The sequence below is a fragment of the Triturus cristatus genome, chromosome 5_1, assembly GCF_964204655.1.
Source record: "Triturus cristatus chromosome 5_1, aTriCri1.1, whole genome shotgun sequence".
NCBI lineage: Eukaryota > Metazoa > Chordata > Amphibia > Caudata > Salamandridae > Triturus > Triturus cristatus.
This window is the reverse complement of record NC_140587.1, coordinates 174504082-174516714: the sequence shown is the minus strand read 5'-3', so window position 1 is coordinate 174516714 and position 12633 is coordinate 174504082. Positions and strand designations below refer to the sequence as shown.

At 49.3% G+C, this 12633-nt stretch overlaps 1 protein-coding gene across 2 annotated transcripts in view; it reads left to right on the top strand.

Moving 5' to 3' along the window:
* LOC146830581 (ethanolamine kinase 2-like) overlaps positions 1-12633 on the top strand; it is a 538466-nt gene that overhangs the window by 375450 nt on the left and 150383 nt on the right. The window lies entirely within an intron of this gene.

Sequence of the window (12633 nt, the reverse complement as noted above, 5' to 3'; positions counted from 1 at the left end):
GGGGAGAATGTATGCATTGTCAGCATTCCGTCCATCATTTGTTTGTTGTAACGCTTTTTGCCCTAAGTGGGATGGGTATTCCCAGACGTGGGACCCGTGCTCACTACGCCACTGGAATCAAGCTATCCTGGCTGATGACGGCTGATAGCCAGCAACCGGTCCTAGGATGCTTGATACCGGTCCAGGGAAGACATGGCTTGGCAGTTCGGGCTGGACTGTTCCCTTGAGGCACAGGGTCAAGACTGATTTGCATATGGCCATGTCTAAACTGGGGTGGTGTAGTGGGCAAAAGAACGATGGATTTAACCCAGATCTCTTGACTGGGGGAGAATGTATGCATTGTCAGCATTCCGTCCATCATTTGTTTGTTGTAACGCTTTTCGCCCTAAGTGGGATGGGTATTCCCAGACGTGGGACCCGTGCTCACTACGCCACTGGAATCAAGCTATCCTGGCTGATGACGGCTGATAGCCAGAAACCGGTCCTAGGATGCTTGATTCCGGTCCAGGGAAGACATGGCTTGGCAGTTTGGGCTGGACTGTTCCCTTGAGGCGCAGGGTCAAGACTGATTTGCATATGGCATGTCTAAACTGGGGTGGTGTAGTGGGCAAAAGAACGATGGATTTAACCCAGATCTCTTGACTGGGGGAGAATGTATGCATTGTCAGCATTCCGTCCATCATTTGTTTGTTGTAACGCTTTTCGCCCTAAGTGGGATGGGTATTCCCAGACGTGGGACCCGTGCTCACTACGCCACTGGAATCAAGCTATCCTGGCTGATGACGGCTGATAGCCAGAAACCGGTCCTAGGATGCTTGATTCCGGTCCAGGGAAGACATGGCTTGGCAGTTTGGGCTGGACTGTTCCCTTGAGGCACAGGGTCAAGACTGATTTGCATATGGCCATGTCTAAACTGGGGTGGTGTAGTGGGCAAAAGAACGATGGATTTAACCCAGATCTCTTGACTGGGGGAGAATGTATGCATTGTTAGCATTCCGTCCATCATTTGTTTGTTGTAACGCTTTTCGCCCTAAGTGGGATGGGTATTCCCAGACGTGGGACCGGTGCTCACTACGCCACTGGAATCAAGCTATCCTGGCTGATGACGGCTGATAGCCAGAAACCGGTCCTAGGATGCTTGATTCCGGTCCAGGGAAGACATGGCTTGGCAGTTTGGGCTGGACTGTTCCCTTGAGGCGCAGGGTCAAGACTGATTTGCATATGGCCATGTCTAAACTGGGGTGGTGTAGTGGGCAAAAGAACGATGGATTTAACCCAGATCTCTTGACTGGGGGAGAATGTATGCATTGTCAGCATTCCGTCCATCATTTGTTTGTTGTAACGCTTTTCGCCCTAAGTGGGATGGGTATTCCCAGACGTGGGACCCGTGCTCACTACGCCACTGGAATCAAGCTATCCTGGCTGATGACGGCTGATAGCCAGAAACCGGTCCTAGGATGCTTGATTCCGGTCCAGGGAAGACATGGCTTGGCAGTTCGGGCTGGACTGTTCCCTTGAGGCACAGGGTCAAGACTGATTTGCATATGGCCATGTCTAAACTGGGGTGGTGTAGTGGGCAAAAGAACGATGGATTTAACCCAGATCTCTTGACTGGGGGAGAATGTATGCATTGTCAGCATTCCGTCCATCATTTGTTTGTTGTAACGCTTTTCGCCCTAAATGGGATGGGTATTCCCAGACGTGGGACCCGTGCTCACTACGCCACTGGAATCAAGCTATCCTGGCTGATGACGGCTGATAGCCAGAAACCGGTCCTAGGATGCTTGATACCGGTCCAGGGAAGACATGGCTTGGCAGTTCGGGCTGGACTGTTCCCTTGAGGCACAGGGTCAAGACTGATTTGCATATGGCCATGTCTAAACTGGGGTGGTGTAGTGGGCAAAAGACCGATGGATTTAACCCAGATCTCTTGACTGGGGGAGAATGTATGCATTGTCAGCATTCCGTCCATCATTTGTTTGTTGTAACGCTTTTCGCCCTAAGTGGGATGGGTATTCCCAGACGTGGGACCCGTGCTCACTACGCCACTGGAATCAAGCTATCCTGGCTGATGACGGCTGATAGCCAGAAACCGGTCCTAGGATGCTTGATTCCGGTCCAGGGAAGACATGGCTTGGCAGTTCGGGCTGGACTGTTCCCTTGAGGCACAGGGTCAAGACTGATTTGCATATGGCCATGTCTAAACTGGGGTGGTGTAGTGGGCAAAAGAACGATGGATTTAACCCAGATCTCTTGACTGGGGGAGAATGTATGCATTGTCAGCATTCCGTCCATCATTTGTTTGTTGTAACGCTTTTCGCCCTAAGTGGGATGGGTATTCCCAGACGTGGAACTCGTGCTCACTACGCCACTGGAATCAAGCTATCCTGGCTGATGACGGCTGATAGCCAGAAACCGGTCCTAGGATGCTTAATTCCGGTCCAGGGAAGACATGGCTTGGCAGTTCGGGCTGGACTGTTCCCTTGAGGCACAGGGTCAAGACTGATTTGCATATGGCCATGTCTAAACTGGGGTGGTGTAGTGGGCAAAAGAACGATGGATTTAACCCAGATCTCTTGACTGGGGGAGAATGTATGCATTGTCAGCATTCCGTCCATCATTTGTTTGTTGTAACGCTTTTTGCCCTAAGTGGGATGGGTATTCCCAGACGTGGGACCCGTGCTCACTACGCCACTGGAGTCAAGCTATCCTGGCTGATGACGGCTGATAGCCAGCAACCGGTCCTAGGATGCTTGATACCGGTCCAGGGAAGACATGGCTTGGCAGTTCGGGCTGGACTGTTCCCTTGAGGCACAGGGTCAAGACTGATTTGCATATGGCCATGTCTAAACTGGGGTGGTGTAGTGGGCAAAAGAACGATGGATTTAACCCAGATCTCTTGACTGGGGGAGAATGTATGCATTGTCAGCATTCCGTCCATCATTTGTTTGTTGTAACGCTTTTCGCCCTAAGTGGGATGGGTATTCCCAGACGTGGGACCCGTGCTCACTACGCCACTGGAATCAAGCTATCCTGGCTGATGACGGCTGATAGCCAGAAACCGGTCCTAGGATGCTTGATTCCGGTCCAGGGAAGACATGGCTTGGCAGTTTGGGCTGGACTGTTCCCTTGAGGCGCAGGGTCAAGACTGATTTGCATATGGCATGTCTAAACTGGGGTGGTGTAGTGGGCAAAAGAACGATGGATTTAACCCAGATCTCTTGACTGGGGGAGAATGTATGCATTGTCAGCATTCCGTCCATCATTTGTTTGTTGTAACGCTTTTCGCCCTAAGTGGGATGGGTATTCCCAGACGTGGGACCCGTGCTCACTACGCCACTGGAATCAAGCTGTCCTGGCTGATGACGGCTGATAGCCAGAAACCGGTCCTAGGATGCTTGATTCCGGTCCAGGGAAGACATGGCTTGGCAGTTTGGGCTGGACTGTTCCCTTGAGGCACAGGGTCAAGACTGATTTGCATATGGCCATGTCTAAACTGGGGTGGTGTAGTGGGCAAAAGAACGATGGATTTAACCCAGATCTCTTGACTGGGGGAGAATGTATGCATTGTTAGCATTCCGTCCATCATTTGTTTGTTGTAACGCTTTTTGCCCTAAGTGGGATGGGTATTCCCAGACGTGGGACCCGTGCTCACTACGCCACTGGAATCAAGCTATCCTGGCTGATGACGGCTGATAGCCAGAAACCGGTCCTAGGATGCTTGATTCCGGTCCAGGGAAGACATGGCTTGGCAGTTTGGGCTGGACTGTTCCCTTGAGGCGCAGGGTCAAGACTGATTTGCATATGGCCATGTCTAAACTGGGGTGGTGTAGTGGGCAAAAGAACGATGGATTTAACCCAGATCTCTTGACTGGGGGAGAATGTATGCATTGTCAGCATTCCGTCCATCATTTGTTTGTTGTAACGCTTTTCGCCCTAAGTGGGATGGGTATTCCCAGACGTGGGACCCGTGCTCACTACGCCACTGGAATCAAGCTATCCTGGCTGATGACGGCTGATAGCCAGAAACCGGTCCTAGGATGCTTGATTCCGGTCCAGGGAAGACATGGCTTGGCAGTTCGGGCTGGACTGTTCCCTTGAGGCACAGGGTCAAGACTGATTTGCATATGGCCATGTCTAAACTGGGGTGGTGTAGTGGGCAAAAGAACGATGGATTTAACCCAGATCTCTTGACTGGGGGAGAATGTATGCATTGTCAGCATTCCGTCCATCATTTGTTTGTTGTAACGCTTTTCGCCCTAAGTGGGATGGGTATTCCCAGATGTGGGACCCGTGCTCACTACGCCACTGGAATCAAGCTATCCTGGCTGATGACGGCTGATAGCCAGAAACCGGTCCTAGGATGCTTGATACCGGTCCAGGGAAGACATGGCTTGGCAGTTCGGGCTGGACTGTTCCCTTGAGGCACAGGGTCAAGACTGATTTGCATATGGCCATGTCTAAACTGGGGTGGTGTAGTGGGCAAAAGACCGATGGATTTAACCCAGATCTCTTGACTGGGGGAGAATGTATGCATTGTCAGCATTCCGTCCATCATTTGTTTGTTGTAACGCTTTTCGCCCTAAGTGGGATGGGTATTCCCAGACGTGGGACCCGTGCTCACTACGCCACTGGAATCAAGCTATCCTGGCTGATGACGGCTGATAGCCAGAAACCGGTCCTAGGATGCTTGATTCCGGTCCAGGGAAGACATGGCTTGGCAGTTTGGGCTGGACTGTTCCCTTGAGGCGCAGGGTCAAGACTGATTTGCATATGGCATGTCTAAACTGGGGTGGTGTAGTGGGCAAAAGAACGATGGATTTAACCCTGATCTCTTGACTGGGGGAGAATGTATGCATTGTCAGCATTCCGTCCATCATTTGTTTGTTGTAACGCTTTTCGCCCTAAGTGGGATGGGTATTCCCAGACGTGGGACCCGTGCTCACTACGCCACTGGAATCAAGCTATCCTGGCTGATGACGGCTGATAGCCAGAAACCGGTCCTAGGATGCTTGATTCCGGTTCAGGGAAGACATGGCTTGGCAGTTCGGGCTGGACTGTTCCCTTGAGGCACAGGGTCAAGACTGATTTGCATATGGCCATGTCTAAACTGGGGTGGTGTAGTGGGCAAAAGAACTATGGATTTAACCCAGATCTCTTGACTGGGGGAGAATGTATGCATTTTCAGCATTCCGTCCATCATTTGTTTGTTGTAACGCTTTTCGCCCTAAGTGGGATGGGTATTCCCAGACGTGGGACCCGTGCTCACTACGCCACTGGAATCAAGCTATCCTGGCTGATGACGGCTGATAGCCAGAAACCGGTCCTAGGATGCTTGATTCCGGTCCAGGGAAGACATGGCTTGGCAGTTCGGGCTGGACTGTTCCTTTGAGGCACAGGGTCAAGACTGATTTGCATATGGCCATGTCTAAACTGGGGTGGTGTAGTGGGCAAAAGAACGATGGATTTAACCCAGATCTCTTGACTGGGGGAGAATGTATGCATTGTCAGCATTCCGTCCATCATTTGTTTGTTGTAACGCTTTTCGCCCTAAGTGGGATGGGTATTCCCAGACGTGAGACCCGTGCTCACTACGCCACTGGAATCAAGCTATCCTGGCTGATGACGGCTGATAGCCAGAAACCGGTCCTAGGATGCTTGATTCCGGTCCAGGGAAGACATGGCTTGGCAGTTCGGGCTGGCCTGTTCCCTTGAGGCACAGGGTCAAGACTGATTTGCATATGGCCATGTCTAAACTGGGGTGGTGTAGTGGGCAAAAGAACGATGGATTTAACCCAGATCTCTTGACTGGGGGAGAATGTATGCATTGTCAGCATTCCGTCCATCATTTGTTTGTTGTAACGCTTTTCGCCCTAAGTGGGATGGGTATTCCCAGACGTGGGACCCGTGCTCACTACGCCACTGGAATCAAGCTATCCTGGCTGATGACGGCTGATAGCCAGAAACCGGTCCTAGGATGCTTGATTCCGGTCCAGGGAAGACATGGCTTGGCAGTTCGGGCTGGACTGTTCCCTTGAGGCACAGGGTCAAGACTGATTTGCATATGGCCATGTCTAAACTGGGGTGGTGTAGTGGGCAAAAGAACGATGGATTTAACCCAGATCTCTTGACTGGGGGAGAATGTATGCATTGTCAGCATTCCGTCCATCATTTGTTTGTTGTAACGCTTTTCGCCCTAAGTGGGATGGGTATTCGCAGACGTGGGACCCGTGCTCACTACTCCACTGGAATCAAGCTATCCTGGCTGATGACGGCTGATAGCCAGAAACCGGTCCTAGGATGCTTGATGCCGGTCCAGGGAAGACATGGCTTGGCAGTTCGGGCTGGACTGTTCCCTTGAGGCACAGGGTCAAGACTGATTTGCATATGGCCATGTCTAAACTGGGGTGGTGTAGTGGGCAAAAGAACGATGGATTTAACCCAGATCTCTTGACTGGGGGAGAATGTATGCATTGTCAGCATTCCGTCCATCATTTGTTTGTTGTAACGCTTTTCGCCCTAAGTGGGATGGGTATTCCCAGACGTGGGACCCGTGCTCACTACGCCACTGGAATCAAGCTATCCTGGCTGATGACGGCTGATAGCCAGAAACCGGTCCTAGGATGCTTGATTCCGGTTCAGGGAAGACATGGCTTGGCAGTTCGGGCTGGACTGTTCCCTTGAGGCACAGGGTCAAGACTGATTTGCATATGGCCATGTCTAAACTGGGGTGGTGTAGTGGGCAAAAGAACGATGGATTTAACCCAGATCTCTTGACTGGGGGAGAATGTATGTATTGTCAGCATTCCGTCCATCATTTGTTTGTTGTAACGCTTTTCGCCCTAAGTGGGATGGGTATTCCCAGACGTGGGACCCGTGCTCACTACGCCACTGGAATCAAGCTATCCTGGCTGATGACGGCTGATAGCCAGAAACCGGTCCTAGGATGCTTGATTCCGGTCCAGGGAAGACATGGCTTGGCAGTTCGGGCTGGACTGTTCCCTTGAGGCACAGGGTCAAGACTGATTTGCATATGGCCATGTCTAAACTGAGGTGGTGTAGTGGGCAAAAGAACGATGGATTTAACCCAGATCTCTTGACTGGGGGAGAATGTATGCATTGTCAGCATTCCGTCCATCATTTGTTTGTTGTAACGCTTGTCCTGGGACTGTGGCAGGTATTCGGAAGGTTACGTGAGCTTTGACGTCATGGCCATGTACCGCATACTGTGCAGTATGTCTGTCATTCACCAGGCTTGTAAACTGTCCTTGTGGGATGAGTTTGTGCACCTTAGTTCCTCCCAACATTACTGTGTTTGTCATGAGTGCATGTGCAATGTCACCTGTCCATGTGGGCTTCACAGATGCACATTGGTGCAGTTCAGGGTGTGTGGTGTTGAGGGTGGACTGATATAAATGTTTGCATGGATGGGCCCCTAGCTCCCATTTGTCCATGGATGAGGAGCCATGCTGAGTGATTTGTGTTTGTGTAGGTGTGATGTACGTTTGTGGCACAGGACACATGTCTGGCTTTCACAGGTTGTACGACATCTACCTTTGTCAGCACAGTGTACGTGTCATGCATGCTTGTGTCACCCCAATGTCTGGTCCCTGGGGGTAGTGCTGTTGTGTGTCAGTCTCTTGCTGTGTTAGTTGCTGTTCATTCCAGCTAGTGTCACATGTGTCTGTTGTGCTCCCTCGCATCTCACAATGCCTGATTGCCCACTAAGGGGGGCCCATTGATGGTTTACTTTTTAATGGCACTGTGTCCACATCTGTCTCACTGTGGTTCATCCCCCCCTCATGTGTTGTGTAGTTGCCTGGGGATACTGAGACACACACACACACACATGTTGTGTCAGATGTGCAGTGTGAGGTTGCCTGTTTGTGTTTGTGCATCTGCACCAGTGCATTGGTATTGCTGTTGTGGGCCATTGTCTAGATGTTGTTTTTGTGATTTACCCTGCTGTCCCTGTGAGTCATATCACATCATTCTGCTCATTCATCCTGGTTGTTAGGTCCCATTGCTGGCATGGAATGGGAGTTTGTGACCTGACACCTACAGTCTACACAGGTTGTTTTGATTTGTGTGTCTATTTTCGAGATGTGTGTATGCTTTGTGATGGTCACTTCTGCTTTTGTGTCATTGTACACTGTATGTATTGTCAGCCCCCATGGGTGGTGCTTGTCTGCACATGACCGAGAGTATGTTATGTTTTCACAGCACTGTTAGCCTCACCACATCTCTGTGGGTATTGGACACAACCACTACTTTGCCCCAAAAGTGTTTCATGTGTTGGGACCAGAAATCATACATGCTGTTTGGCATTTTCAGCTTTGACCATGATGACACTTTTGGTCACTGTGATGAGGGGGGTTTTGGACCCCATTACCACAATGCTCAACATTTGCTGCAGTTTGGAACCACACACTTAACTTTTGTTCTACACAGTGAGGGGGTGTTATTTGTACATTATCACAGTGCTAGTGATGCTTGCCTTGTGTAGGCCACACTCCATTTTTGGTCACACATGTGATGGTAGTTACATTGTATGTTCAAAGTCATAATCACTGTTGTGGACATTGGTTACAGACTACGCACTGTTGTCATGATGTTAGGGGGGATGTATTTTGCGGACATACCTAATGTTGGTGTATGATGGATGTGTGGCACATCACCTATCCTATGAGTGGGGGTGGCAGTAGTGATGGGAAAGAGGTCCCCTATGGGTGGGGGTGGTAGTAGTGATGGGCAACATAAGCCCTATGGGTGGGGGTGGCAGTAGTGATGGGCAACATAAGCCCTATGGGTGGGGGTGGCAGGAGTGCTGGGCAACTGGTCCCCTATGGGTGGGGTGGTAGTAGTGATGGGCAACAGGTCCCCTATGGGTGGGGGTGGCAGTAGTGATGGGCAACATTAGCCCTATGAGTGGGGGTGGCAGTAGTGATGGGCAACATAAGCCCTATGGGTGGGGGTGGCAGGAGTGCTGGGCAACTGGTCCCCTATGGGTGGGGTGGCAGTAGTGATGGGCAACAGGTCCCCTATGGGTGGGGGTGGCAGTAGTGATGGGCAACATTGGCCTATGAGTGGGGGTGGCAGTAGTGATGGGCAACATAAGCCCTATGGGTGGGGGTGGCAGGAGTGATGGGCTAGATAAGCCCAATGAGTGGGGGTGGTAGTGGTGCTGGCCATGCAACCCCTATGGTGGCCTGTTGCTAGTGGCCAGGATATGAATCCCCTGTGTTTGTGTGCCATTTTGCGGGTACTTGTCGTTTGTTTGTGTGGTGGGTGTCTAACTTACCGTCTGCGCCGTCTGTTCCTGATCCGGTCATAGATGTGCAGTACTGGTATGACCTGCGCGATGGGATTCATGATGTGTTCGTCTCGTTCACGCTGCTTGTTGCTCCGTCTCGTACCCGTTGCAAGCTGGTCCGTCTCGTAGCCGTGGATTGAGTTCTGGCACGAATCGTACCTGATATGCTTCTTTTCTGGATGCTGTGACGTGCCGTACGTGGCGACCCGTCCGGCGCGTATGATGTGCGCATTGTAATTGTCCGGCCGGAAACTGCTATGGATACTGCTTCTGGGCGACTCGGTTCGGCGTTCGGAGTTACGGCTCGGACGGAGAATGAAGCTTGAATCACAGCCTACGTGTCGGTCGGATTTTTGTCAGTTATACGGATGGTACTTCATCGCCAGGACGGACCAGCTCAGGGTACGAGTCGGTCGCATGGTAAGGCTGCGAACAGCTCTCGGAGAGCTGTCCGACCCGGATCGGAATCGACCCCAGTGTTGCATAAAACCATGTTCCAAAACTGCCCCGCGCATTGGCTTGCAATGCCAAAAGTGTGTGGTAATTACAAGGAGACTGACCCAGCATCACCCAGCTTGTCATTGAGGTGCCTTACTCAGTGTTTGGTTAAAGTTAGAACACCCTTTCAAGCAATAATACAGTAAATTAACTTTGACACAATTCTGTCCAGAGTCACTATCAGGAAAGTGTATTTGTTTTGCTTGATCCCATTAAAATGGAAAAGGTTGAAAGAGTGGCGGATTTCAGAAAGGAAAGAGTCTATTGTGATTTAATGTAGTTCTTTGCTCATATTAGTTTGTTTTGCTTAATTTTGATTCTTCTTGACTCTGTACATTTGTGAGCTATAAAAGGTTCACACCTTTTAACTGCTGCCTAGTACCAGTGATCACTCATGTTCAAGTGTTAGTAGTTGAACAGTGGTTATTGAAGGTAGATGTGAAGACGTCTTTTTCAAAGAAAATCCTGCAACACCTTGTATTGCAAAGGAATTGGTCTCTATTCGATATGCTTGAAGTGTTATGTAGATGCCTTTTTTATTTCAGAACAATTTTATATGTAAAAAGGAAACATCATGAAATGCAATACAAGCTTTGTAAAGTATGCAAAGGCAACACACACTAAAATCAGATGTGAAATCACAAGTTCTACAGTTTAAGGTGCAGTGCTAATAGGGATTAAAGACTATGTTAATTAATTCACTGTTATATTGGTTATGGATCAAAATGTTGTTGGGAAGCAAAATATTGAGACGCATCAGACATAAGAATAGAAATGTTACACAAACACAAGAAAAATATGAAAATGTCACATAAGGAAAATGAAACTTGCCAGCTATCTTTTGCTGGAACGAAAGCTTCACTCATAGTTGTTGAAATGTCACTAATAATTACACTGAAATCATGAAAAGGTCACACAGAGCAATTTGAAACCTTGACAGCTATGCATGTAATTTCTACATACGTTTCCCTCCTCTTTATGGCTTGATTTTGCTAGCGAGAAAGAGTTACTCACAGCCCTGCCAAGGACCACGTATCAGGTGTTAGACTAACGCATTTCAGTGTGGTGGTCTGCACTGAAATGAGAATTCACGCCCAATAGGCATAGCACCCGCCTTGGCTGTCAAGTCATAATGCCTCTGCGCAGGCCTGTGCGAGAGCGCTGCACCTGGTAGGCTTTGCGAGCTGCTGGCTACAATGTATTAGTTAAAATAGGAAGTAATCCTCATGGCTGCGTGCAGCAGTACGCAGGACCTGGCAATGCCAGGGCAGTGCTTACGCCGCAGCATGGTAATTAAAGCATAATCATGAATGATCCCTGCAACCGCCGAGACCCAATCCCACGGACCCGTGGCAGCCGCTGGAGTCCAGAGCACGCACTGTGCAGCTGCTGAGTCTGAATGCAGCCCGGTGGCATGTTTGCCGAGGGAGTCATTCGTTGTGGCGAGGAGGACTCTGGTTTATATGATTCGAGAGAGGGCAAAGCTCTGGTAAAATAGGCGCGTCGGTGCTAGCTGGTAAGTGTGCTTGCTTTTAAAATGTATGCTTTTACTGAATATGCATACTTAAGCTCATGGTATTTAGAGAAAAAACGTGTCTTGGAGTTGAAAACATTCCCGACTTCAGTCTAATCTATATCTAATCACGAGTGTATGATTTTTATTGATCCAGCTAGCTCTTTAGTGGAGCGATAAGTGCCCCAGTTGTACGCCGGCGGGGCCAGAGGAAAGGGCCGCCAGTCACAGTGCCACGCAAGGAGAGGGTAATTTTCCACCCTTGCACCAGGACTCTTGGCTTAATTGCTACAGTAGTCTCAGCATGGCTGTATATGTGCGCGGTGTGAGGGGGGTTGAGTTTGCGGGAGGAGGGGAATCTCAGTGTGGACTGAAGGTGGATGGTCCCAACTTCTCAATTCATCAGAAGGCGATCTTGAATTGAAGTCAGCTGTTTATGCCTAGCTCATCTATTTGTTGTAATGTATCATCGTTGAGAAAGATTGATAGGATTAAAGCTGTTTGGGAGCGGTTAGAAAATGGAGTGAAATGTAGATAATTTGGTGAGGTGGAGACTAAGCCTTTGAGGAACACCATGGACCAGATTTATTGGACTCCCATCAAAAGATAGCCTAATTTTTCCACAGACAATAAACCAGGCTGCCAGCTGACAACCGACTTTCACAAGACTGTCCATGCCTACACACACAAGAAGTGTTAGAGATGTTTTACGTTTATTTCCCCATCATTTTTCCCTTTACAAAGATTTGTGAAACATTTTGTATTGCATGAATGGAACTGTTTTTTTTCTACTTGTTCTACTGGTGTTTTTTACACTATCATACATAAGCATTCAAACGTTACACATAAGAACACAAAACATTGAAATGTCACACGTAAGCACACTGAAAACTTGGCAGCTATGTTCAGACTGGAACAAGATCATTTGATTCCAGGACAACCGTTGCAACAAAAGAAAATGTTAAGTCATTTCTTTATCGGGCCAGATCGTTTTGCCTGGCTTACACTGCCCTCTTTCATTATTTAAATCCAAAAAGAACTCTTGTTGCTGCTTTTATTTTAGACTTAATAAAACTCTGTATTTGCTTCGTATAACTGCTAGAAATCATTCATCTAGGCGCTTACTGTATCACGTCAGGACTATGGTAGCAACCTTTATTTGAGTGATGCTCACCTAACGTACCCCCTCTGACAATTTCCATCCCCCTTCGCCAGGCCCAGCCTCACCACTCTAAAAACTTCACCCGGCGCCACTGTTTGCTACATTCCTTTTGGTAATAGTGGGCAGCTGCGGGGCTGAATGTGGGTC